This window comes from Callithrix jacchus, chromosome 4 (genome assembly GCF_049354715.1).
Source record: "Callithrix jacchus isolate 240 chromosome 4, calJac240_pri, whole genome shotgun sequence".
NCBI lineage: Eukaryota > Metazoa > Chordata > Mammalia > Primates > Cebidae > Callithrix > Callithrix jacchus.
The window spans coordinates 9,971,116-9,996,896 of NC_133505.1; the positions used below are offsets into that span (position 1 = coordinate 9,971,116).

The following is a 25,781-nucleotide window of genomic DNA, read 5'->3' on the forward strand; positions in this document are numbered from 1 at the left end:
AAAAAACACCTTAAACTTCAAGTTTAAATCAATTATAAGCAAATAGATACCCAAGTATATAATATCCAAGTCAATTGTAAGCAAAAAGAACAAAGCTGGAGGCAATACGCTACCTGACTTCAAACTATAACACAAAGCTACAGTAATCAAAAGAGCAAGGAACTGGTACCAAAACAGAGATGTAGACCAATGGAACAGAACAGAGGCCTTGGAGCCAATGCCACACATCCACAACCATCTGATCTTTGACAAACTTGAGAAAAACAAGCAATGGGGAAAGGATTCCCTGTTTAATAAACGATGTTGAGAAAACTGGCTAGCATTGTGCAGAAAGCAGAAACTGGACCCCTTCCTCATACCTTACACTAAAATTAATTCCAGATGGACTAAAGACTTAAACATAAGACCTAACACCATAAAAACCCCAGAAGGAAACCTAGGCAAAACCATTCAGGACATAATAGGCAAGGACTTCATGACTAAAACACCAAAAGCATTGGCAACAAAAGCCAAAATAGGCAAAGGGGATCTAATTAAACTCCACAGCTTCTGCACAGCAAACGAAACAGTCATTGAAGTGAACTAGCAACCAACAGAATGGGAAAAAATTTTTGCAATCTACCCATCTGACAAAGGGCTAGTATCCAAAATCTACAAAGAACTAAACAGATTTACAAGAAAAAAACAAACAAGCCCATTCAAAAGTGGGCAAAGGATATGAACAGACATTTTTCAAAAGAAGACATACATGAGGCTAATAAATATATGAAAAAATGCTCATCTTCACTAGTCATTAGAGAAATGCAAATCAAAACCACATTGAGATACCATCTCACGCCAGTTAGAATGGCGATCATTAAAAACTCTGGAGACAACAGATGCTGGAGAGGATGTGGAGAAACAGGAACACTTTTACACTGTTGGTGGGAGTGTTAATTAGTTCAACTATTGTGGAAGACAGTGTGGTGATTCCTCAAGGACCTAGAAATAGAAATTCCACTTGACTCAGCAATCCCATTACTGGGTATATATCCAAAGGATTATAAATCATTCTATTATAAAGAATGTTTTTCACTGCAGCCCTGTGTACAATAGCAAAGACCTGGAACCCATCCAAATGCCCATTGATGATAGACTGGACAAAGAAAATGTGGCACACAGACACCATGGAATACTATGCAGCCATAAAACATGATCAGTTTGTGTCCTTTGTAGGGACATGGATGAATCTGGAAACCATCATTCTCAGCAAACTGATACCAAAAAAGAAAATGAAACACCACATGTTCTCACTCATAGGCAGGTATTGAACAATGAGAACACATGGACACAGGGAGTAGAGCATCACACACTGGGGTCTGTTGGGGGGGACTAGTGGAGGGACAGTGGGTGTAGGGAGTTGGGAAAAGATAACATGGGAAGAAATGCCAGATACAGATGATGGGGATGGAGACAGCAAACCACATTGCCATGTGTGTACCTATGCAACAATCCTGCATGTTCTGCACATGTACCCCAGAACCTAGAATGCAATAAAACATATTTAAAAAAAGAAAGAAAGAAAAAGAAGCACATTAAAGAACACCACAAGGATGCAATTAGCAAAATCCAGAATGTGGACAACTACAGGGCAAATGAAATGCTTTCCTTAAATGAACTGCTAAAAAGAAGAAAGAAAAAAATGAAAAACAGATAAAAAGACACTTAATTCACAAGGCGAGTAAAGGGTTAACATTTTCCAGCGCTCAGTCCGACTTCCCTGGGAATGACCTCAGTGTCCCTCTTCTCAACATTTACTTCCTGGTAACAGGAGATTTAGGATAAATGCAGAATGTTAAATCGGCTTCATCTGCTGTATGGAATTGCCCTGGATGGAGAAAGCTATGAAATGGTACACTGGCCTTGGGCCTACGTAACTAAAATGATGTAAAGAAAACTTCGGGAAAAATCAAGGCCGGGTCTTTGCTTGATAAGGTAGCATCTACATACCTTGGCTCTTGTCCATGGCCGTCAAAATGTTCTATTTAAATGAGAAACTAAAAAGAGCTGTATATTAGGGTAACTATGAGGTTTCCTGAAACGAAGATGAAATACCTGCTATGTCTTCTCCTCATATTTCTTATATGAATCTAAATAAAAACAGTGTTAAAGCCACTTGCATCGTACGAGTCTGATGGCCAAGTTGGACAAAGAACCAGAGCAGTGGCGATGCAGACACATCACCCAAAGTGTTGCAGGGATCTTGTTTGGGTCCTAATAGAAAAAATCAATTCTAAAGACTGGGGGTAGGGTGGGGCAGAAAAGAAGAGGGCAAATGGACAAGAGCACCAACTGTGAAAGCTTGGAGACTGACTGGGTGTTTAATGACATTAAGGAAACCTAATTAATTTTATTTTAAGCATGACAATGGAATTTTATTTTAAGTATGACAATGGAATTCTCCAGAAAGAGGAGAACTTATATTGGTTATTATATTGGTTTTTACCAATATAATATACACACACACACACACACACACACATACACACACATAATTTTTTGTTTTAAGAGAGATGGTGTCTCACTCTGTCAGCCAGGTCAGACTGCAGTGGAATGATCAATGATCAGAGCTAACTGCAGCCTGGAACTCCTGTTTTCAAGCAATTCTCCCCCCTCAGCCTCATGAGTAGCTAAGACCACAGGCAACAGGCATGTAACACCATGACCCCATGTGTGTAAGAGTGTGTGTGTGTGCACGCATGTGACTGTGAGTGAGAGAGACAGAGAGAGAGAGAGAGAGAGAGAGAGAGAGAGACACTGACTCTCACTATGTTGCCCAGGCTGGTCTCAAACACATAACAAGTATATTTACTAATTAAATGATACAATTCCTGGACTTTCCTTCAAAACAATTTAATTGTGCTAGGGCAAGAGAAGGTGCAGGGGTGATGGAAGACAGATAAAATAGTTTGGATTGCCCTTGAGTTGAAAACTGTTGCAGCTAGGTAAGTACTTGAGGGTTCATTATACCATCTTCTCTTTCTATATGTTTGAAGCATTCTATAAATTTTTTTTTATTTTAATTTAGGTTCTGGGGTACATGTGCGGGTCATGCAGGGTTGTAGCATAGGTGCATACTATATCCTGCATTTCTCCCCATGTTATCCCTCCCAACTCTCCCTACCCCCCGCTGTTCCTCCCCAGCCCCCTCCAACTGCCCCCAGTGTGTGATGCTCCTCTCCCTGAGTCCACCTGTTCTCATTGTTCAACACCTGCCTATGAGTGAAAACATGTGGTGTTTGGTTTTCTGTTCTTCTGTCAGTTTGCTGAGAATGATGGTTTCCAGATTCATCCAAATCCCTACAAAGGACATGAACTCACCTTTTTTTATGGCTGCATAGTATTCCATGGTATATATGTGCCACATTTCTTTGTCCAATATATCACTAATGGGCATCTGGGTTGGTTCCAGATCTTTGCTATTGTACACAGGGCTGCAATGAACATACATGTGCATGTGTCTTTATGGAAGAACGATTTATAGTTCTTAGGGTATATACCCAGTAACGGGATTGCTGGGTCAAATGGAATTTCTATTTCTAGATCCTTGAGAAATCACCACACTGTCTTCCACAATGGTTGAACTAATTTACACTCCCACCAACAGTCTAAAAGTGTTCCTATTTCTCCACATCCTCTCCAGCATCTGTTGTCTCCAGATTTTTTAATGATCGCCGTTCTAACTGGCGTGAGATGGTATCTCAATGTGGTTTTGATGTGCATTTCTCTAATAACCAGTGATAGTGTTCTATAAATTTTTAAGGGTTAAAAATGTGTAAGAACAGAGAGTAGAAAAATAGGATACCACTGAAGGATCACTATCAGTCTGCAGGACTGTCCATCTAAAATTTTAGATGTGATTCAGCATCCTTAGAAATGTCTGCATCTGTCTGTAAACCAACTTGATACTTCCTTTTCCATTTTGTATTTGTTAAAATTTGAATTCTAGGTATTTGTTAAAATTTGAATACTAAATATAGTGAATATGTCTGAATAATTTCTATTCATAAGATCTCAAAAGTAAAAATATCTTTAGGGAGTTACATTTCTTAAAAGAGACAAAAATCAGCTAAGAATACAATAAAAAGTCAGGATACGCCAATCAATCTCTGACTTTCTGTCGCTTGATATACTCTTCAAGAAGTAGAGCAACTCATTTGTGAATTGACTTCTTCCTCCCTACACTTACTTATTCTTCAGTTGTTAGCCTTCTATTTTGCTCATTTTATTCAATCTGATGGAATAAATATTTACTGAGTATTCACTAGAATGATGCATTCTGAGGAGAGCATATGAGAGCAGAAAAAAAAAAGGAGGAAAGTATGTTGCCTCCTCAGAGGCCAGGAAGAAAGGATCTCATCCCCATCTACTCCAGATCCAAAAATCATTCCGAGCATAGTAAAATATCAACACATTAAATTCTCTGCTCTCAGGTGGCTACAAAAAGTGATACTTAATTGGTATGTTGTACTTTTAAATTTGATTTTAAAAAAAGACACCCAAAAAAGTTAAAAATCATTAGTGATATGAAGTAGAACAAAATTCATCAACATGTTATTTTAACCAGAGAAAAGTATGGCCCCTGGGTGCTAATAACTTGAAATACACACTGCATAGAAGAAGGAATGGCCCTGTGAGTATGACCAGGGTTGGGAGCTGTAGCTGAAAATTCTTAATTAGGAAACACTGACCTTAGATGTCTCTTACAGTAAGTTGTTTTGGAAAGAGTCCTCAGGCAAAAAGATCACAGATTTTGTTATGCTTTCCACTGTAAACAAGTTTTTGCTTTCCCTCTGATAAAAACACTGTGGTTACTGCAGGCAATATTAATGGAGCCAAAATACATGTATGGTCTTTGCCTTCAGAAAAGATCTATTTGAAGTGTTATAGCTAAAAATTAAAGTTTGATGTAGTAAAAGAGAATTATGTCATGTAGTCAAGTAAAGAATGTGAAACAGCCCCCTCAACACAAAATCAAAGACAGCAGTTACTGAGTGGCCAGAGTCTATTTCAGAAGCTCAATGAAACATCAGCCTCATTTCAAACTAGAAAACACAGTAGAAAAATATACTTATTTTGTGAACCAAATAAGCATAATGTACAGGATATACTAAAATAGCGTCCATATTTTCTATTACCATCTTATACAAATGATACATACATCCGATTCCAGCTTCTCTCCTGAAACTCAGAACCAAGTTTTCAATACTTGGTTTCAACCAACTAACAAGGAGCTGGCAAATTTTTTTTTCTTTAAAGAAACAGATAGTAAATATTTTTCATTACTAGACTTCCAAGGCCAAAAGTCAGTGTCAAGGTTCTTATGTACATAATAAGAGTGAAAACAATTACCATAAGCTTTTCACTGACAACATCCAAAATAAGAAAATAAAAATAATAAATGCAGATTTTTGTAATACAAGTCTCTTAAGGAGGAGAATGGAATTTTTTCTCTGTGGGTAAATAATATTTTACTTAATTTGGGTTCAAAGGTAAAATGCCCTATCGACAAAATTAATTACAAATGTTAATCTGTTAATATTGACATATGAAGAGATTTTACTTATTTCATTTTTTAAATGTCTTTCACACAGTTAAGTAATGGCAAATACTAATAGCAACCAACACACGTGATTTTAATTGAGCAAATTCATCACTTCGAAGGCATTTATAGAATTCTATTCTTGATATTTACCCTTCAGCATGTCATTTACAATCCAGATTAATCACTTCCAGTGAAGGTTAGGTGGGAGTTCCTCACTACACACTTAAATGAATTCTGAAGTATAGAAATTTACTTTGCTCTTTGCTGAAATCCAAAAAAAAAAAATATTGCTGTAGTTTGAGCTCAGAATATTTATCTGCTGCAAATTTGGAAGGGAATAAAGAGCTTGCTTCTTGGTTTAACTTCTGACAGCACATGAAGTGTAGAGAGCAGCTTGATATTACATATGATGTGATATCACTTGATATTACATATTAAGTATGTAATCAAAACGACTTCAGTCACTGATAGCAACTCACAATGACTTTAGTCATTTGAATGGCTATCAAAATGACTTTACAGTCATATGTTTTACATATAAGTAACATTTTGCTTTTAATTTTATTAGGAAATACTATCAAATCTTTAGTAAAACCTAATTTCCAAAGCCATTTAGTGTTCAGAAACAGTAGAAAAAGGCAGTTCTTTCCATTCAAAAAAATTTCAGGCCAGGCACGGTGGCTCACGCCTGTAGTCCCAGCACTTTGGGAGGCCGAGGCAGGCAGATCACGAGGTCAGGAGTTCGAGACCAGTCTGGCCAATATGGCGAAACTCCATCTCTACTAAAAATACAAAAATTAGCTGGGCATAGTGGCGTGCACCTGTAGTCTCAAATACTCAGGAGGCACAGGCAGGAGAATTGCTTGAACCTGGGAGGCAGAAGTTGCACTGAGCCGAGATCTCAACATTGCACTCCAGCCGGGGTGACAGAGCAAGACTTCATCTCAACAACAACACAAAAAATGCAATGTTGATCCTGAGCTCAAATAAATAAATAAATAAATAACAGTAAAACTTGGCCATTACTAAGCCACCAAAGTGCTGTGTGTGGTAAGCAGGTTACCAGTGACACTATTGATTCAGCACATAACAGGTACAAATATTTTCATCATTATCTCCTGATGAACAATACAGTGAAAACATGCTTCAAACAATCTATGTTTTCACAGATTTGCAAATCTAAGACTGGTTCTGTTGCACACATATTCTTACCATATCAGTGCAACACATCTTAGCAGATTCCACCTCAGTTTATATTAAGTAATGCTTTGCTAATTTCCTTGTAAATATGCTTCCTTATAGTTGCTCCACACAAGGAATTCAGATAAGCTAATTCTTCATTCACTTCAGACTCATCAACGCCTCCTCTAATAAACAACAACTGAATAGTACTAGAAAAATCAGTTGACTCAAATCCACAATGAGATACCATCTCAGACCAGCCAGAATGGCTATTACTAAAAATAACAGATGCTTGTGAGATTGTGGAGAAAAAAAGGACACTTAAAGATGCTGGTGGGAATGTAAACTGGATCACTCACTGTGGAAAGCAGTTTGGCGATTTCTCAAAGAACTTAAAACAGAACTACCATTCAACCCAGAAATCTCATTACTGCTCATCTATACCAAAGGGAATATAAATTGTTGTACCACAAAGACACAAGCGTATGTTCGGCACAGCACTATTCACAATAGAAAAGGCAGGAACTCAATCCAAATGCTCATCAGTGGTACACTGGATAAAGAAAATGTGGTACATGGAATACTATACAGCCATAAAAAAGAACAAGTTCAAGTCCGTCCTTTGCAGCAACATGGATGGAGCTGCAGGCCATTATCCTAAGTGAACTAACACAGAAACAGAAAAACATACCACAGGATCTCATTAATAAGGGGGAGCTAAACACTGAGTACATATGGACACAAAGAAGGGGGCAACAGACACTGGGGCCTACTTGAGGGTGGAGGGTGTGAGACACGTGAGGGTCCAAAAACCATCTAGCAGGTACTACACTTATACCTGGGTGACGAAATGATCTGCACAGCAAACCCCATGACATACAATTTACCTGTGTAAAAACCTATACATGTATCTCTGAACCTAAAATGAAAAACAAAAATCAGAAATGACCCCAGAAAAACATTTGAGATTATTTGCCTGTTTTTAAATTAAATATTGATGTATCTCTCCCTATCTTCAACACTTTGAGCAACTGTTCTCGCCATTGAATAGTCTTAGGTTTATTTCCAGTGCACACACTTTTTCAGCAGCTACAAACACGATGTAATAAAATCACTACTGATAAATGGCTCTCCTTGCTTGGGTCACAAATGTGCCAATCAGAAGCTTACGGTGGTTACAGTCTCATTTTCACTTCTTATACTTACAGAAAAACTTTTGCTAAGAATAGGTTTTTCCATTTTAAGTTGCCTAATTGTTCTGACTGCTGCCTTCCTGTGAATGGGGAATGTTGTGATGAATGCTTAGTCTGCTAATGTTAAAGCATATTGTATTATTTTACCACAGCTACAGAGTTGCCACATAATAAACACAACGCTTTGCCATCTAACTTGATAACAAAGTAAGCCTCACTCCACTGTGTGTTAAAAGTGAGACAATCGAAGTACACTTTTCTTTTGGCATGATGGGTATGCCCTGCTAATATAAAACAAAATAAAAACGTGATATGCATCCCCTCAAAACAATGCAGAGTTAGTTGTATCTGCAATTTATAGCGTACTGACCAGCAATGCAAACACCAAAAGCTCCTGTTTCAGGGGTCCCAAGATAACTCACTTATTCGGCGATTCGGCAATTCACTAGAAGGACTCACAGACGCAGGAGGCAGTTGCCCTCACGGCTATGGTTTATTACAGGAATTAGTCACAGAAAAAAGGCACATCAGGTAAAATCTGGAGGAATCTATGCACAGGTTTCCTGTGCTTTTCCTCTCAGGAGGAGGCATAGAGAACGAATTCCCTCCAACAGTGAAATGCAGTAACACACAAATATGTTATTTCTACCTAGAGCAGCCCATTAGGGACTCAGAATCCCAGGTTTTCATTTTTCTTTCTTTATTTTTTAGAGGCAGGGTCTCACTCTGTCACCCAGGCTGGAGTCTCAAACACCTGGGTTCAAACGACAGCATTTTTATTCTGGGCTGGCCACAGGGTTACGATGACTAGTCACAACTATTAAAACTGCCAGAAGGAAAGCAGGTGTTTGTACTCCAGGCAGGCCAAATGCTTTTATCAGCTTGGGGAAAATTCTAGGAGTCAGACTCCCAGATACCACTCAGTGGTAGCCTCACCCCTCACTACCCCAGTCCCACCAGATCCTGCTGAAGATGGCAGCCCAGACCTGTTCTATTGACTCTTCCCTGCACAGCATGATAGACGCTGTCTGCTGCAGCTGCTCAGTTCCGCCACTGCAGGATGAAACCAGTCAAAACAGTTTAAACATGAGTGTGGCTGTTTCCCAATAAAATTAAAAATATCCATACATAGTAACAGATATTGAAACTTAAATTTCATGCAATCTTCATGTATCACAAATTATTATGTTTCTTTCTATTTTCCCCAGCTGTTTAAAAATGTAAAAACCATTTTTAGATCACAGGCTGTTCTAACAAGGCAACTGACTAGCTTTGGCTGGCAGTCAGCAGTTTGTTAACCCTTGAACTAACGGATCACCTGCATTCTCAGTCCCAGTTACTCTTGCCTCTCTCATTCTATTTTCTCTCCTTGAGTTTATACTACCATTGCCTCTTTTCTGAATTTTTCCAACAATTCACGACTGTCTCTGTACTTCATCACTGTATTCTTACACCTGCCATTGTAGCTGGCCCAACAGTATGCACCAGTTAAGCCATTTTTACTGTATTACTTAACGGTAATTCTTAAACTATTAAAGTTATTTTTCAAATTTGCAGCTAGTCATTGTAAAATGTTTTCTTGTAGTTATTCAAAGATTTAACAGAATACCATAAATGTCAGCAGAAGAGAAAATAATTAAAAATATAATATTGGAAAATTGTTGACCTATGACATTATACCTAATAATGGCCCATTTTAATAGTTTTATTAAAACTCCCTGTGATTCTGAATTAATTTGAAAGGGTTAATACCCTTGGATGTTTGCTCTACTAGGGGTCTTGATGATAATTCTGCTGCAGTGAAAGCTGAAACTAATACCTGATGATTCCCAGGAAGTAGAAAGGGGACACAATGTTGGGGGGGGGGGGGAATTGATTAGGTATGGTGGTTCATGCCTATAATCCCAGCACTTTCAGAGGCCAAAGCAGGAGGATCTCTTGAGCCCAGGAGTTTGAGACCAACTTTTCAATTTTCTCAAGGATAATATGCAGCTAATACCACTCTAGATGCCTAGGAGAACAGTAAATTCACTATAAACAATGAATGCCTTAGGACATTCAATCACATGTGTTTAGGCTTAATTTTCTCAAAAATTTAAAAATTAGCCAAGCAAGGTGACAGACACTTGTAGTCCCAGCTCCTCAGGAGGATTACTTGAGCCCACAAGGTCAAGGCTTCAACGAGCCATGATCACGTCAGTGCTCTTCAGCAGGGCCAACGGAGCAGGACACTATTGCAAAAAAAAAAAAAAAAAAAAAAAAAAAAAAAAAAGAAGAAGAAGGATGATATCAAATTTAAAATTCCTATTAAGTATCAAAAGAATTTCAAAGAATTTCAGAAGCTGAGCATGAGAATTCAGAAGCATTTTATACGCATACATGACAATATTACTACAACAGAGATAACGGGCTTATATTTCACCTTACAAAAGTTTCTTTGTGCACCTTTGCAATCCCTCCCTTCCCCACTCCCAGGCCAATTTGCCTCAGGGATCCACTCATTTGCTTTCTTGAACTAGAGATTTGTTTGCATTTTCTACAGTTTACTCGGAATAATGTAGTATGTCATCAATTTGTCTGGGTTCTTTTACTCTGCATAATTATTCGGAGTCTCACCTACCCAGAGTTAGTTTCTTTGCGTTGCTGGGGAATATTTTATTCTATACCTATCTCATACTGTGGGTTGTTTCTCGTTTTTGGCTATTACAAATAAAGCTGCTGTGAGGATTTGCCTTAAAAAAAGAAAGGAAACAAAAAAGCAGCTGGGCATGCATATGCTGGTCCAGCTCACAGAGCTGGATGCTGTGAGATATTGCAGGGAAGCCACGCTGTTGCTTTTCCATTGTATAGATTTTCATAGGCAGCCCTGCAATGAGGGGACTTGCAATTCTTCCAAAAAATATGGTTAAGATAATTACATGGTAAATATGAGATCCTGATGAAGATTTCACAGCATCTACAAAGATGCAAAAGGGAAAATTTAAACAAATCATCATGAGTACAAATGATTAACTACTTTTAGATCTGTATAGATTTATAGGCACAAGTTCTAAAGCAATAATTATTTCTTTCTCTACTCAAAAGGTAGCAAGAAAAATTACAAGGCTGGTGTACACACCTGCATAAGTTAAGGGGAGGACACACATATCAGCTTACTGGTAAGCCAAATGATTTTCTTCAGTGGCATTTTTGTGCTAACCAGATTCTACCCTGGCCCAATCCTATGTCCAGAAGACAACTTCTGAAAGTCAAACATGACATAATCCTGCTATATAACTATCTTTTTAAAAATTCTTTATTTTTTATTTTTTATTTTAGGGTATATAGTAGGTATGGTAACTGTCTTATTAATCATTTCATATTACCCACAGGTGACAATATTCCATTTGTTACTGAGGATAAGTTCAGTGATACTTCATTTACTCTTAGCAATAGTCCAAAAGCTCAGTTCCTCTCAAATATATGGGCCCAGGCCAATTTTCCTCTCTGTCCAGATGACTTTGCTTCCATTTTAAATGAGATGCAAACCTTTTAACACACTTTTCAATCTACTCTGGTTCTCCACCAAAATATTTCTTAGGAAATATTTTTTTCTTTGCAGAATAAATTTTAAAAAAATTTATTTTCACAAATTGAATAAGAAAAAAGGTTTTATATTTTACATTTCAAACTTGGATCCCTTTTGGGTTAACTTTTGTATACATGTAACATTTGGGTCGAAGTTCTGTTCTTTTTCCATATGGATATCCAATTGCTCCAATACAATTTGATGAAAACACTGCTTTCTCCCTTAAATGAACTTTGGACCTTTGTCAAAAACCACTGCTGCTACTTGCATGTGTCTGACATTTCTGGACTTGTTAGTGTCCTTCCAGTGATTTGATGTGTCCATCCCTTCATGACTACCACACCTCTTGATTGCTGCTACTTTATTATACGTCTTAAAATAGGGTAGGGTAATTCCTCCAACCTCACTCTTTTTCAGAACTGCTTTAGATAACTCTACTCCTTTGCCTTTCCATATAAAATTTAGCATCAGTCTCTCCACTTGTAAAAGAAAACTCTTACTGGAATTTGTATTCAAATTACTTTAAATCTATACATCAGTTTGAGAATTGTCGTTTAGTATACTGAATCTTCTAATTTTTATGGGTTTATGTTTTATCCTTGGTAAATTCATTTATGTGTTCTAGAAGTTCTATTACAGACAACTTGAGATTTTCTTTTTTTTTTTTTTTTTTTTTTTTTTTTGAGACGGAGTTTCGCTCTTGTTACCCAGGCTGGAGTGCAATGGTGCGATCTTGGTTCACCGCAACCTCCGCCTCCTGGGTTCGGGCAATTCTCCTGCCTCAGCCTCCTGAGTAGCTGGGATTACAGGCACGCGCCACCATGCCCGGCTAATTTTTTATATTTTTAGTAGAGACGGGGAACTTGAGATTTTCTATGCAGAGTCATGTCATCTGTGAACAGGCACAGTTTTCCATCTGCATTTTCATAAAACTGGGCTCTGATATATCTAACACACATATACATATAGATATACATCTAACACAGGCCGTTATGAGCCTTAAATGCCACGCCAAAATAGAGGCCAACCTTAAAGGGTCACTTATAAGTGGCCACATCAGCACTAAAGATGCCCAATCTTCTAGTTCCCGTCTCTTTCCTTTGCCCTTGGGACTTGTGTTGTCACAGACCTAACAAGTCTTACACGGAAGCCCACCCAAGCAATGACCAGTTTGACATTCAGGTACTATATGCTTTTCAAGAGAAAAAATAGCAACATGAGAAATCTATTATATACTTCTTGCTTATGTTTCTTTTTAAAGAATAAATCAAATTTACTATAACCCATTCAGCATAAACCCAATTTAGCAACAGCCCTTAGTGAACACCAAGTCTATGTACTAAGAAAACGTGAAGTAAAAGAACAATTAACATTAAAATGAAGTCAATCAATGATGGCATTTCTTAGAAAAGAAAGCTTTAAGATGGTTATTTGGAATATCTGATGACATGAATAAATCAGTCTTTCTCAACCACTATTCCAAGAGAATTACGCTCTGCAGGAAATAATCTGAGTGACTGCTTGTTAATTTTCTCAAGGATAGTATGCAGCTAACACCATTCTAGATGCCTAGGAGAACGGTTAATTCACTATAAACAATGAATGCCTTAGGACACTGAATCACATGTGTTCAGGCTTAATTTTCTCAGAAAACAGGAACTGAGAAAGGCTAGATATTCAAGACTCAAACACCAAAAGAGACTTTAGAATGAAAACATACCATTAGCATTTAGAAACTGAGTCATAAACACATTTTTATTGAGAGCTCCCATACGCCAGTCACTATTAGGTACTAGAAATACAAACATGCAAACATACAGGAATTAAAGGAAGGTAAATGGTACAACCAGAAATGTAGATGGGAAAGGCAAATAATGAGTGAAAAGAAGAGGAAAACAAGGCGATATGAAGTCCAGAATTCTTCCAAAGATCCTCTCATACCAAAACGGAAGTCTCAATAGCCTCTTTATCCCAGGTAATCAAATTCACTAGATAGATAATCTCACTGTTTTCCTCTGATCCACCAAACAGTATTGGTCACAGTGATACCAGTTTCTGGTACTTTGACCTATGTATGTTTCAATACAAGGTAAAGTCAAACATCATTTATAGGATGTCTTGCAGACCACAAACAAAAGCTGCTTTTTAGTCCTTTCACCAACCCCTAAGATCCTAAAGACGAAGGTGTACGACCTGCCAGAGTAACCTCTGTATGTCATGACTCTTCATCTCCTCTAAGTGAGTGCAATCTGTGGGCCACCAGATTTTGAGTCCTCAGGGCCTCAGTCTCATCATCTATGAAAAGATTTCACATCTCTAAAATTATTTCTAGCTCTAACAGCTTATAAATATGTGAATCTGCCAAAAAGATTTTTACTTGTCTATGAATAGATTTGTATTAAGAAAGTATGTGGGCAGTAGGTATTTGGCCACAGGGCTACAAATAATAGAGAAACTTACTAAATATTCTGCAAACTCTATCCCTAATTGAAAGGTTTTTTTCCCCATCCCTTATAAAAAACAAAGGCCTCAGACCATTCTCATTAGTTGGCAAGAGATCTTAAGCAGTGTAACCCATAAATAAATAGCTTAAATCAAACTGTCGCCCACTGTGTGAACTGCCGTGCTGTTCCACTATCTGTCCAAACACTTGGCAATGCAGTGTTACAAAAGACAAATCCAATATTTACAGTGGATATATTTAAATTCGACTACTTCTTTCTCATCTATATCAAAAGAAAGAGGCTTTTAATAAAACATCATTATTATATAAAAGGCAAAAATGTAGGCTCAAAAGACAGCAGATACAGAAAATGGAAAAATAGGAAGAGAACAAAATAATAATTTAAAGAAGATTTTTAAAAACTACAAGATAAGGGAACAGAAAACACAGACATTAAAAGATCAGTCAATTAAAGCTGTCTAGGATCCACATGTCTCTAAGTTTAGAAACCTTGAAGATACATATATGTATAAGCAAAGCCGTATTGGGATAAACAAAAGAAACTAGGAAATTAGGCAACTACACTGATGTTGTTCGAATAGGCCTTTGTAAAGTACATCAGGAAACATAATCTGCATGAGGGTCAGTCACAGCTGCTTTCTGAATTAGGGCACATATATATATGAGAAATTTAAAATTTAAATAAGAACAATCTCTGAAATATCTACATTATTCTTTCTTCCATCATTCATCTTTGAATATCTACCATACAAATCTAAACTTAATGGAGTATTAAAGTATGTTAGGTATATTCCAAATAGAATATTTGGATGACGTATCTCCAATAAAATTAAGAAAATTAGTTATTTGATAAATAATCATTTGGTAAATAACTACAAAATAAGTAAGTGGAAGTGAACTCACCTACACAGAAGACTCTCATTATGCCAACCATCACGTTGCCACTCTTAGGCATCATGGAAATATCAGGAAAATGTGCCTTCAGCAGTAGCAGAATCTCAACCATACTCCATCCTCACGTGCATTTGACATCTCTTTTTCCAAGATGTGTTCAATGTGTCAATATCAGTGCCACTACTGATACTTTGTCATTATTTCTGTTGCTTTGCCTCTTCCTTTGCATATAATTGAGAATTCAAGTAGGAAAAACTTAGAAATAAGCTCAGTAGTGTAAATAAGAATGAGAAAGGTGAAGCAGACAGAAAGGGGCTTTAACAATTGCAATTTTTTTGGAAGTAAAATTGATGGTGTTAATTTTAGGCGTAAGCACAGAAACCTACACTCAGAGGATCGTGGGTTGCCAGAATTCCAGAGTGAGAACAACTGCGATGGTGGTGATGGAATTCTCAATAGTGACAAATTGTCAAAAAGCGTGCTGCTGGTTAACCTGACACACATGTTGAATACTATTACTGTATAAGCCTGCTTTCGGCTGTCATATACGAAACCAGTCCTATTGTATACATTCTCCATGTTTACGGTAAACTTCTAGGTACACAACTCTTAAGTCCTACACATACAAAACTACTATTATATTTCATGTAAACTAAAACAAAATTAATCACCACTTAACTAAACTACACTAGACTGTAAGGCTCCCAAGAGCAGCGATACACTACTAGGTCTTATTTCTTTTATTGCGCTTTGTAGAGTATCAGATATATACAGATGTTCTGCCAATGCCTGTTGGGTAAATGAGTGAATGAATAGAGAATAAAACAAACCAATGAATAACACAGACCACCAATCTTGATAGAGGATATCTTCCAGTTACAAGGGGCTCCTGGTCCTAAATAAATCAATCTATCCTTGCATACCTTGTTCTCATAAACTTATATAGACACATGGGAGAAAAAAATAACAGAGATGGGAGAAGGTGGGGGAGGAGAACAGACTAAAAATTCCATCCAGAAAGTTTATGTTTTCCTCAAGAGCAGTAACAGAGCAGTACATAAAATATATTTCACAAGGGAGAAAGATCTTTGAAAACCTATATAATCTCACAATTAATACTTACTTTAAGGTTAACCTAAAAAGAACCACAAAAACATACATTACAAATCACAAAGGTGCATTCATTGCTCAAAAACTGAAACCAGGATTTTTTTAAATGACCTTGTCTCAAACCCAGTTTTCTAGTGGGTTTACAAAAAAATAGACACTCCTCAGAGACTGTTTCATCAGATCAAGTAAATGAGGTCTTAACTACATGCACTATTGCCTTTTTAAAAAGCCAAACAAAACATTCTGCTTTGTCAGGGTTAGAAAAAAATAAAACAACTGGTGCTACCATGCTGAGATGCAGTAAAATAAAAGCAAAGCGGTTTCAGAAATAAATATGGGGTATATATTATTCTGGTATTGGAAAAAACTGACAGGCGCTCATCCACAATCACATGTGTATTCAATTATATGTAATTAAAGTTGGGCTACACAAGTTTCAGGGTTTTTTCTTCTCTCTTGATGGGGCTGGAAAACAAGTTTTCTTAAAGAAACAGGAAAGCTGACATGGTGGCTCTTTGGATACATCCAATGATCTGCTCCTACTGTGCCTTTCGAAGTGCAACTCACTTTCATGTACCTTAGTTCAGCAGAAGTGGGGGAAAAAAAGAAAAAAAAAGGCACAGTGGTATATATCTCTATATGATTTAGGAGTCCCATCCTTTAAAATAATCATAATAGAAAATTCAAATTCAATTCCATCGGACAAAGTGGATGCATCTTAGGAGTCATCTGACAATCCAACATAGATATGCAGCAGAAAGTCTCCCAGCCTACCTCCACTTGATGGACTCACTACATGAACCCATGTTCCCTGTTTTCTCTGTAAAACTCTGCTGCCTACAGTATGTTTCTCAGATTGAATAGGCTAACTTCTACATTAGTCTCAAACTTTAGCTCTAACTGAGTTTCCTTTTAATTAACTAAACAACCCAGGAGCAGAAAATGGGGCTAGAGGACAACGACTTTATGGTTTACTGTCCATTGAGGTTATGGTTTATTGAAAAAACTGGTCAGATAATGTGGTTCAAGTCACAATTCTGCCACGTACTAGCTCCGTGGCCCTACGCAAATAGAAATCTCCTTAAGCCTGAGGTTTCCCTTTTACAGTTGTCATAGTAATGAAGTTCACAATACTATATATTGAACAGCTACTATGTGCCACGCATTGTGCTGATTAAACTTATGACCTCTTTTCATTCTCACAACACTATTATTATCATCATTTTATAAATGAGGAAACAAACCTATAGAGAGTTGAGTAACTTATGCCAATGATAGCAGCAGGAGGCAGACAAATGCCTAGGCAGATAGGGTCGGGACCCCAGTGAAACCCCACCTTCAAACCAAACACAGTTTAAAGCCTGAAAGCCAAGCTACGAGTCAAATCCACAGACCGGATTGAGAACCTGTCTTCCCGTTTGGCACGCTCTCCTCTGCTGATCCCCACCCTCTACCTATTTTACATTAACCTGCTCTTTTCTTATTGGTTTTCTATACTGTCATGCCCACCTTTGAGTGATGTCTTCACTTTAATCTTTTTGACACACTCACAAACCAATCAGCACACACTGCCCATTCTGAGTCCATAAAAAGCCCCAGACCCAGATATACAAAGAGGGAGAAACCACCCAACTGCAGGTGCAAGGGAACACCCCTTAAATCCCCTGTTCACTGAGAGCTGTTCCATTGTTCAATGAAAGTCTTCTCTGCCCATCCTCACCCTTCTGTCAGTGTAAGCTCATTCTTCTTGGATGTAGGACAAGAGCTTGGGATCCACCAAACGAGGGTACAAGCTACAGCACAGGTAGACCGAGTGGGCAGGGCACCTCCAGTGGCAGGCCCAGGGCTGAGTGAGGCCCAAGTCGGGGGCCATCGTTGACCATGGAGGTCCCTGGTTGGCAAAGTGGCCGAGAAAAATCCAGCGTCATGAGGATCTGAGCCCAAGCATTCTCAAAGGACCGCTCTCAGACGATTTCCTTATTCAAAACACCACCACAATGACTCATCATTCTCTGTGCAAGACATAGTTTTTTACAATACAATAACCACTGCTTATGGGTTTTGTTTTGGTTCCCCCACCCCACCACGACTTAAACTGTCTTTAAATGCACCTATAAGACAAATTTTAAGACACAACCTAAGTATTACTTTCCATGGAAGCCCTCTCCAATTCATCCAAACAGTCCATCTTACAATGTGAGCTTGTAACGTAATTGTTTTGTGCTTGTTTAACTCTGTTCTATGGAATTCTCAAGGGTAGATAACACATGAACTCATCTTTTTATTTTCAGCATTTAATAAATGTTCAACTACATTTGTTTAACAACTCAGTGCCCAGGCTAGGTGTGACACTTCACACCTGTCATCCCTGAGCTTTGAGAGGCCAATGCAGGAGGATTGCTTGAAGCCAGAGTTCAAGACGAACCCAGGCAACAAGTGAGATCCTGTCTCTACGAAAAATTAAACAAACAAAAAAACAAATCAACGTCCAGTTGCAGGGCTCTTTGGTCTTCTAAAAAGCAAACATGTAAAATAAATGAGCTGATTTTTAAAGATAATAAATATAATGAACTTTCTCAACTATAAGGCATCTCTAAGAAACTTTCTCAACAATAAGGCATATCCACTCCATGAACTAACCTGTAGAGAGTGTTGACCATTCCACTCAATTAACTTTAAGAATTCTTTAATGGTGTGCCTAAATTTGAGTACCTTTAAATTTTTACTTTTTACCCAAATTCATTCTCCCTTCTTCAAACTGAATAGTTTTGTTAGAAATCTGATAAGCAAGATGTACTTTTGAGAAAGAATCCTACAGCATGCTAGAATTTGAAATGATTTCTTAGAATCAGTCATTTCTCTATGCTAGTAACTAAGAAAGTTACATATAGTCATTTCAAAGTTTATATAAAATAATGATTAAAAAGTTTACAAGATGTAACACTAAATTCTAATATGTCAAGTTTTTTGACTGAGCTGCTCTCTTTAAAAGCATTTACTAAGCCAGCGTTTGAAAGTTCTGCAAATTCAGGATAACTGCTTTGCAGGTATGAGCCAATAGTGCCACCCACTGTTCCTATGAATGATCTTTCTCGAATACAGTATTGTAATGCACTAGAAATAAACACTTTTCATTTCATTTGTACAATATTTAAGTGTAAATAAGATATTTTGGAATTCCATCGAAGACATAAAAAAGGCTGCAAATTTCTGGACAACTGGTTTGTGGATAAAAAGAGTAAAAATGCAGTTCAGAATTGCCAGAAATGCTTCAATTTCACACATTTAACTGTTTCATATAACTTTCACTTCATTCACATCCAAACGGTAGTATTCTTTTTCCTACAAAACAATTATCTATAGGAAGAACTATATTCCAGTTTAGCCAGAATTTTTTTTTTCTGCATTTAAGAAACACTGCTGTCAACTGAAATACTTAACAAACATTCATGGAGTAAATACCGTGAGAACAACACGGTGTTGAAAGCTACGGGAGAGATGAAGATGGATTCTTTTTTGTTTGTCAAACCTTCACTTAAACTGAACAGGTGAACCAGGAAACTGAAGAACCAACATTGAACAGCATAAAGTTGTAACCTTGCATTCTAGTCCCAGCAAATTTCTTGCCTAAACAGTAGAAAGGATAAAAAGAAACCAAGAGTGGAAGGGGCCTCTGAGAATGCTGGTAGCGTAGAAGATATAGCATTGGGATTCAAGGGCCGGGTGCGGTGGCTCAAGCCTGTAATCCCAGCACTTTGGGAGGCCGAGTCAGGTGGATCACGAGGTCAAGAGATAGAGACCATCCTGGTCAACATGGTGAAACCCCATCTCTACTAAAAATACAAAAAATTAGCTGGGCATGGTGGTGCGTGCCTGTAATCCCAGCTACTCAGGAGGCTGAGGCAGGAGAATTGCCTGAACCCAGGAGGCGGAGGTTGTGGTGAGCCAAGATTGCGCCATTGCACTCCATCCTGGGTGACAAGAGCGAAACTCTGTCTCAAAAAAAAAAAAAAAGAGATTCGAAAGAACATATGTATTAATGTGACAAGTTACACATTCAGTAGGTAGCATTATACCCATGCCAGAAAAGACGTCATCTCAAAGAGCTCATCTCATTTATTCAAGTCATGCAGCTAGAAAGCACAGTGGCTGTGACCCCACACTCCAAGTGCAGAGCTCTTTTCAATGTATCATAGATTCTACCACCTTCTCCAGAATAGGCTGGTGTCACATTCATGACAGAGATTAAGGTTCCTGCTACCCATAAAGCTTACAGAAGAACATGAGTAATAACCACAGCTCTGTATTCATCTTAGGAGTGTGCCAATATAACAGTTTTAACACCTAGATTTTAAGTTTCACGAAAGTCATGTTAGGACAACTGTACATTTACTTTTGAAAGAATATAATAAAGCGAGCATCAGATGCATTGTGTGACTTGATGTAAGCTACAACTGTTAAGGGCAGTCACACTCTTAGCCAGTATTTAATCAGAAAGGCCACCTTCCAGAGGAGATTGCTGTGTATGTTTAAGCTATCTTTTATCTTTATTCAACACCAGAGGCTGTGCCAATTTGCATAGTAAATAGTAAGTTTCCATTTTTGAAAGTACTGGTCAACTACTAATCACAAGTAGTTAACAGCATAAAACAGGGTAGAAATAGGGTCTCAGTTAAAGAAGGGACACTCAAGATAAGCAGATTGGCTAAAATGTTTTCCAAAGCAGAGTACAGAATCTTGCAACACACTAGCCTAAACCAGTGTTTCTCAAACTATCTATAGTGACAGAAGTGATTCCAGCCTCTTGTAAAGCAGTGTATGTGTAAAACATGGTGACAATGAATTATAACTCACTGCGGTGATGATGAATGCTTGCCCTCGATGGGTGTACTCATCACAGACCAGCGATCAGCAGTTAACTGGTTCACAGAACACACTTTGGTTAGCACTGGCCTAGGCCAATAAAGATGCAATTCTGGCTTGGTCCCTGACCCACTCTCGCTGCAGAAAAGGCGTCATCTCTGAGAGCTCGTCTCATTTACTCAAGCCATGCAGCCAGAAAACACAGTGGCTGTGACTCCACACTCCAAGTGCAGAGCTCTTTCCAACGTATCATAGATTCCACCACGTTCTCCAGAATAGGCTGGTGTCACATTCTGGGCTCATGACGGAGATTAAGGTTCCTGCTGTCCATAACAGACACTAGGTAAGGAATTCTGGTTGTCAGAGAATGTATTATCCGTAGTGAGACACTATATTACTTCATCTAGCTCAAGTGAACCTTTCCTACAAGGTTTGATTTCACCACCCAAAAAGAGAGAACGAGGACTCCACCAACCTTACAAAAACAGGGGGACTATGCCAGATCGCTTAATAAATTCTTACCAGAGACTGTGGACTAGGACTTGCTTTCACTGTAACCTGACAGCTGAGTTGTCAGGTTATAACAAAATAATGAGTTTCAAATATTCATTTAAATATTTGTAGATAGTCTATGTATCCAGGACTGGAGTAGAGGCTGATAAATTCTGTACATTACCGAAATAAGGTGTAAAAATCTGAGTTAGTTTTCCCAAAGCCAAAAGGTTACGGGGGGAAAAAAGAAACAATTACTTTTTAAAATGATAATAAATTCAAGAATATAATAAAAAAAGAAAATCAGACTCCCCTTAAAGGTTTTCAGTTACCATCATATGTCTGACTGACGGCAAATAACAAGACAAGATAAATTTTAAAAAGAAAAGTATCAGTAAAATATCACAGGGTCAGACGGTATTTTCTAAGATGTATTTAGCCTGAGGGAGGATTTCAAACCTTCAAGCGAAAGATAATCTGATAGGAATATCTTTAAAATGACATAATTTATGGAAGCACTGCTGAGTAGCATCTAACTCTTGGCCTTGGAAGATAAAATTTGCCAAGGAACTGTAAAAAGGATGACTTTCACAGGGACAGAGAAGGCGAAATAAAGCACAGATTTCCTTTATGCCCCAATTTCCAATTTCTGCTTGTGTTGCCTACACTGGCCTCTACCCTCTGTCTCCACACTGCATTCCCACTGCTAGAAAGAATAAGGGAGTCACACAAACGAGGGACCTGACGAAAACCGAGCTTTTTAACCTAAGCTTGCTTCCTTCATTCATGCGCATGTTGACTCCCTATGCTACGGACCACAACATCTGGTTGCCTTTTCTAAAAATTCTACATAAATATCCACACACACCTTATCCTGCTGTGCTCATCCAAAATTTAGATGATCTAAAATTTTCAATTTCTTCCTGGTCTAAAGCAACTGATGTACTTTTTTATTTTACTTTACTTCACTTTATATTGATTGATTGATTGACTTACTGGTTGAGACAGAGTCTCACATTGTCGCCCAGGCTGGAGTGCAGCGGTGCAACTTCTGCCCCCTGGGTTCAAGCAATTCTCCTACCTCAGCCTCCCTAATAGCTGGGATTACAGGTGCGCACTACCACACCCAGCTAATTTTTGTTTTAGAAGAGGTGGGGTTTCACCATGTTAGCCAGGATCGTCTTGAACTCCTGACCTCAAGTGATCCACCTGCCTCAGCCTCCAAAAGTGCTGGGATTACAGGCATGAGTCACTGCACTCAGTCATACTTTTACATTTTAAGTTAGAAATATAACAAGGCATAACAATTTTGCAGAGTTTAATGGTTCTAATAGTGACTTCAGTAATTTACTAATACATATAATAAAAGTTGCTACAAATGGGACCCTTTTCCTAAATGAAAAATGGAAAACTGATGGAAAGTTAGATCTACATATTTAATCTGGAAGCAATAAAACTTTGAAAAGTGTTACGATTTTAGTGAGAAGACTCATTTTCTACTGAAAAATAATTATGAGTATAATCATTTTAAAACATTTAAAAGTAAGCGAAAAAAAAGCAATGAACTCCACTAGCATTAAAAACAATGAAATGCAAGATAACACGTTATAGAATGATAGTACAGACAAATACTCATGGGAATGCTTTCAAGCGAGAGCAAGTGGTAAGACGGCAACCAATTCGGGAAGACGATTAGCAGTCTGAGAAGGTTATAAACTCATTTCTCAGTCTGGGACAGTATGGATTGAATTTTCTTAATATCAAAAGCATTATCTGCTAATTTACTGAGGATCAACTCTCTGCTCTAATATGAGGAACACAAGAGGATGGGCATGACAGCAAATCCAGGCCGGGCGCGGTGGCTCACACCTGCAGTCCTAGCACTTGGGGAGGCCGAGGTGGGCAGACTGCCTGAGCTCGGGAGTTCAAGACCAGCCTTGACAACACAGTGAAACCCCATCTCTACTAAAATACAAACAAAAAACAAAAAACAAAAACTGGCCAGGCGTGGTGACATGGGCCTGTAGTCCCAGCTACTCAGAACTGAGGCAGGGGAATTGCTTGAGTCTGGGAGGCGAGCAGTGAGCTCAAACCACACCACTGCACTCCAGCCAGGGCGACAGAGTAGACTCTGAATCAAAAAAATAAAAAAAAAGAGTGTTGGCAAATCCAGTGAGCTCTCAATCTTTTAGAGTGTAGTCCCATTTGAAGAAAACATTAAATACATGAGGGGAAAATTCAAATAATATGGATTAAAAATTTTACGTAAAGGCTAGTTATTTTTAAAGCAATTTTTTAAAATTTAAAATTGTAAACATAAAAAAACTTTTAAATATTTTTAAATTTTTTATTAATGTGTAGCAACAAAAACTAATAACTTCAAAACAAGTATTTATTGAGTGTGGTCAGTCGCCTATATCCATGTGTGTGCAATATCTAAAGACTGAACCAATCATTAATTGAAAGTATTGGGAAGAAAAAAACACTTAAAAATAATGCAACAATTAAAAGAAACCAAATGTTTAAAATACAGTGTAACAACTATTTATGTAGCATTTATATTATATTAGGTATTATTGGTAATCTAGAGATGATTTACAGTATATGGGAAAAAGTCACTGGGTTATATGCAAATACTGTACCATTTTATATGAGGTACTGGAGTATGCATAGATTTTGTGTCTGAGGAGGTCCCAGAACTAATCCCCGCAGATACGGCGGGACAGCTGTACTCACTTTGTGCTAACGCTGAACTCGAAGATAATAATGTAGTGATGACTGAAACACATTCAGCACCCAGGAGCTTAAAATGTAGTGGAAGATATAAATGACACAGTGTGTGAAGTGCCATAAGCAGCATATGCAGGGAATGTTGTGGACATACTTTAGAAGGAGGGATAGATTTAGCCTGGTTGTGGAGGGAGAAACAAGCAGACATCCCGAGAAGGAAGCACACAGCAGAGTGCAGAAGGTTCATCCATGAGGTGAATGGGGAAGGACAGACATGCCAGGAAAACCCTTCAGCCTGCAGAGAGGCCTGCGGTCAAGACAATCAGAATCAGGAGTTTGAGAATTTCAAACCGTTCAGGAAGACTGAATACAGGAGTGTGAGTGGGAAGGGAAAAAATGAAGAAGAACAAAGGGACTAGACAAATCAAGTTAAAAACAGATACTCGGTAGGCCAAATACATGCTCGGAAAACTATCGTGCAGAGACCTAACGGATCCTAACCTAACAAACAGTGTATCACAGACCCTGAAATACTAACATTTTAAAGGAATGTGTCTAGCCAAAAGCCCCGCATAAACACACACACAAAATGGGCATTTTTCAGCCAGGCGTGGTGGCTCACGCCTGTAATCCCAGCACTTTGGGAGTCTGAGACTGGTGGACTGCTTCAGCTGAGCTCAGGTGTTCGAGACTTCCCTGGGCAACACAGTGAAACCTGTCCCTACTGAAGAATAAAAAAATTAGCCAGGTGTGGCAGCCTGCACCTGTAATCCCAGCCACTTGGGAGGCTGAGACAGGAGAGAGGACTGCTTGAACCCAGGAGGCAGAGGTTGCAGTGAGCTGAGATCATGCCATTGCATTCCAACCTGGGTGACAGAGCAAGTCTCAAAGAAAGAACCAAAAAAATCAGCATTTTTCAGGAGAAAGTATGACTAGCCAGCAAACTCCAAATATTATTGTCCAATTTGGAAGGCAATCTGTACCTTGACGATAATTTAGCATAGTCCCACTAAACTGTCAAATTATGTAACTCGATCATTCATTCATTCAATAAATAAGTATGCATTAAATCTCTACTGTGTATAATTTTCTACTTACTGGAGACAGAGTAGTAAATAACGCAATCAAAAAGGCCCTGCCCCATGGAGCATATAAGCCAGTGAGGAGAGACAATTAAAATACAAATAAATGACCATTTATATATTTCAATGCCAATTAAAGTTACGGAGGAAAATGAGGCAACTGAAAAAAAAGAGATGGAATGGTAGAACGTCTGCAATTTTAAATAGGATAATCAGGAGCTGTGGGAAAGTATTACAATGTTTGAACGAAGGGGAAAGAAGAACTGAGGCAGGGGAAAGCAAACAGCCTTGTGTTTACAATGTGGCTCAGGCTGGAGACAGAATGAATATGTGAGGTGCTCCCGCCAAGCGACAACTACACTCCTCACTGCTCAATTCTGCTTTACTCACTAGTTTCTGAGCTTGGTAAGTCTGGGTTCTTGAATCTTCAATGCTGAATGCCAGACACTGGTCCATGACAAATTCACCAAGTCACTGAATGCCATTCGACGGGGCTTTTTGGGAAAAACCAAATGACTTCAGTCAACCTTCTCTACTCTTTGACAGCGGTGTGGAGGGTAAACCGGAAACTGGTGAGACTACAGAAAAGAGGGCTAATGACAACACACCTGCCACCGTT

The 25,781-nt window shown here is 38.3% G+C and overlaps 1 protein-coding gene across 13 annotated transcripts in view; it reads right to left on the reverse strand.

Annotated features, from left to right (window-relative positions):
- Positions 1–25,781, reverse strand: part of CDKAL1 (CDKAL1 threonylcarbamoyladenosine tRNA methylthiotransferase) — a 736,106-nt gene that overhangs the window by 453,910 nt on the left and 256,415 nt on the right. The gene's annotated exons all lie outside the window — the stretch shown is intronic.